Below are 3,577 nucleotides of genomic sequence, written 5' to 3'. Positions count from 1 at the left end.
TAAAGTTTCCTTTACCACCTTTAATTGTAAAAAGTCAGTGCTGACTGATCTATTAATGTTTCATGGGGAAAGCCGACACTGAGGGGAAAGGGTGGGTGACATTTCTTCAAAACATGTTAACTGCTTCTACTTGTTTTGTGGTTGAAGGACAGAGAAGTAAGAGATGCTGGAAATGTTTTCTAAAATTTTGTGGCCCTTAATCAGTGTTTTATAGGTACTGTTTAAGCCACCTTTGCTAAGGAGAAGCTCCTTTACTATTAATATGCTGTCATCTTTCAAATCTCATCAAGGCAGCACCAGGATTTTTTTTGCACAGATTTCTTTTGACGTACAGCCTCAATAAATATGGAAATTACAACTTAAATCTCTTTTTTTTTTTTTCTTGCAAAGCAGTGCAGTGCCCAAATTCATTGAATTTCAACTTTTATTTTTTCTTAATGTTGAAAGACATATATGCAAATTTTATTAACAATATGCGTGGTTAAATTTAGCTGTAAATTCCAGTCAGGGATTTTTGCTTTGTTTATTGTCCAAGTCAATATGTCTGTGGAGAAAACCTCCTGCTGTGCAGGAATACATAGTCAGCTACTTGGAAAAGTAGAAAGTTTAATTATGAGAGTTTATTCTGGAAAAAGGTAAAGCAAGCACTGTTTTTTGGGCTGGGTTTTTTTTAATTATGATTTCAGCTAACAGAAATTCAAATACACAGTTTGTTTTGACACTAACTGTTATCAGACAAACCACTTGATTTTTCTTTAACCTGGTCTTCTGTGCAACTGAGAGGTTCTGAAAGAAAGTAGAGGTCATGAATAAATGATGCATTTCTTAAACTTGCAAAGTAAATCATGACATAAATGAAATAAACTCCAAGTGTGAAGGGAAAAAAGAATCATAAACACATGTATTGCTGACAATATCTTCATTAAAATATACTTTACCCTACGAAGATATTAGTGTCAGATGCAAATTTCCTTTGTTGCTCTCTCTGAAGTTATTCTGATTTTTTTGTGTGGTAACAGGGAAGTTCCTGTATACAAGGTTTTTGAGTGGAAGGGTAACTTATTGCCGGGGAGTATGTGTTATAAATGATATCCAAACATATTCTTGTGTTTGTAACAGAAAGCCCTCCAAGACTGTAGTTACTGGAGTGGTTCCCATGTGTTCAGTTTTTGTAAGTAATTTGCATGGAATACATTTTATCTAGCTATGGAAAAAAACCCACTGCTTTCAAAGAAGGTGTTTCTCCTGTCTATGTGAAATACGTAATAGTATAATAATCTGTATTTCTCCTTGTGGGTTGATGCATATTTCTCCTTTCTAAACCTGTTCAAATGTGATCTAAAGAATGTTTTTTTATGATAATTCTACTATGGATGTTAGCAATTAACTATAAGCTACTAAAATTTTTAAAAATTATCTTATGGATACTGTTTGGCTTGCATGACTTGCATCAGGTGTGTGGACATCTTTTTTATTTTTCTTCTGTGTAGGACTGATCCATAGCCTAGGCTTACATGTTCTATAGTAACAGAAATGGTACATGAAAATTGTGTGTGGAGAAAGGCTGGCAGCTTTACAGAGGAAATTTCAGAACCTGTACATAAGTTCAGAATAAGCAACTGCCTTAACTTCCCTTCCCCCAGACAACTGCTTTCTACTGAGTCTCATTAAATGGCCCTAAGTGTAGGACATTAAATGTATTTATGGTAGAGTGAGAGTTTTGTTCTGAGTCACTGGTGCATCAAGAGTTTCTTCATAACCTTCTTCTGGTTGTCTAACACAGTGAGACAGGCTCGAGAGGCACGGACTCCGACGTCTCGTGGGAGCAGTCCTTGAACCCGATTGCCAGAGATCTGAAGGTGCCTAATCTCCTGCAGAACTGAGCAGAACTTCATGTTCCTAAGTAGGATTCAGTAAGCTAAATATCTTGTAACTCTCTATGTATAAAGCTTAGTTTCAATATAGCCTCTTAATTGCCCACACATCCTTGTATTCTTCCACACATGTTCCTCTCCTTGGCTATTTACTGTTAATTGGCAGTTTGGATGCTTAATTATGCTTCTGTTTTGGGAGATGTTTCTTCCTAATCTTACCCTCTATTTCTTTGGACTGTCTGTTCCTCTTCAGCTCTTTCCACCCTTACACTTTCTATAGGAAATAAAGGCACTTAATTTCCAGTGAGTGGCTTCCCTCTTACAATGGCATGTAAGTGGCGAAACATAAGACTGCTGGTATTTTTTAGAGCACCTTGTAAGGATGCTGTAAAAGCAATCATTAGGGCTCAAAATTGACAGGGATTTGATTATTTTGTCCAATCTATTTTTTGACCAATGTATGACTGACCAATATTCAAGTTGCATATTAGCCAAATTCTACTTCATTTGACTGACAAAAAGGGCAGGGTAGGGATTTGTGTTGCAGCTAGTTAAAGGATGTAGAACCTTGTGCCAGTCTAATGCTATTGGCATAGGAACTATTCTCTGTTGTTGGCTCTTCTAAAACCAGCAATAGTAAACCAGGGCATAAATCAACATAATACTTTCTTCCCATAACTTTATCTCAGTAACTTTATCTCTTCCCAAAACTTTATCTCAGTTTTAGGAGTAGGATGCAGTTTGGATTTAAGTGCTTAGATATTGTAGACTGCTTTTCTTGTCTGAAATATGCTTGTTTTCTTTCTAGTCAACAAAGGAACGTTAATTAATTATCTAACTAAAGAAATTAATGTGATTGAATGCTTCTTTTGGCTCACAGATTCATGCTGTTTGGCTGATCGATGGCCATGAGTGTTCCATGTGTAAGTAGTTATAAACACTTTGTTTTATTCATGTTGCTTTTTATCACAGAACATAGTTTGTATTGAGGAACACGCCAGGTGGACCATGGCCCTTGCATTCCACCCCAGTGAGAGGTGCTTTCAAAGGCACTTTTGTTGCTCCATCAGTGCAAGGCCTAAACATATTCCATTAACAATCTTACAGGATTAGAGAGTAACTGAACTGGAGTCAGAGAGAATATGGTAAATTATGTTAGGAACAGGTACAAGTACAAGGCTGGTGATCCTTGAGGGACCCTCTGCAGCTCTGCCTGTGGCAGCATGTCTTCCTGCAATCATCTCTTCAGCTCTGGTGTTGTTGCCTAAAGCCATGTGGTAGATTTATGCATTTAATTGTCTTGTCTTTAAAGCTATCTAGCTGCTTTCAAACCAATATTGTTAACTTTCTACCTAATGAAGCTGATTAAAATGAAAGATGTTTGTTCTTGGTCAGCTTCTTCCATGATCTGGAATGCATCTGGGAATTCATTCTCTTCTTAGAATTACCTAAATATTTCTGAGTGCCAAATATAACCAACTGAAATGTCCAGAGATTAGTAGATTTAAACATTTTTTAGACTAATCTAAAAATCACAGCAATTTTTTACATAGAACTGTTGGTCCTTCCCATTCACTGGATTTTTTTATGGCATTAATGTAGTGTAAATAGATAATTTTTACATGGGAATACAGAATATAAATAGTTGGCTACTGATATATTTTCTCCTACTCTATATGTGTTAATACAGTACCATACTAGTA

At 36.2% G+C, this 3,577-nt stretch overlaps 1 long non-coding RNA gene across 1 annotated transcript; it reads left to right on the top strand.

Moving 5' to 3' along the window:
• The first annotated feature begins 398 nt into the window (after positions 1-398).
• On the top strand, positions 399-2,804 carry LOC107200327. Its single transcript, XR_004500470.1, has 3 exons — positions 399-1,171; positions 1,784-1,913; positions 2,755-2,804. It is a non-coding gene; the product is annotated as an uncharacterized LOC107200327 (long non-coding RNA).
• Positions 2,805-3,577: the final 773 nt, after the last annotated feature.

Source organism: Parus major, chromosome 2 (assembly GCF_001522545.3).
Source record: "Parus major isolate Abel chromosome 2, Parus_major1.1, whole genome shotgun sequence".
Classification (NCBI taxonomy): Eukaryota; Metazoa; Chordata; class Aves; order Passeriformes; family Paridae; genus Parus; species Parus major.
Note: the sequence above shows the minus strand (reverse complement) of the source record. Positions and strands in the feature narration are given on the sequence as shown.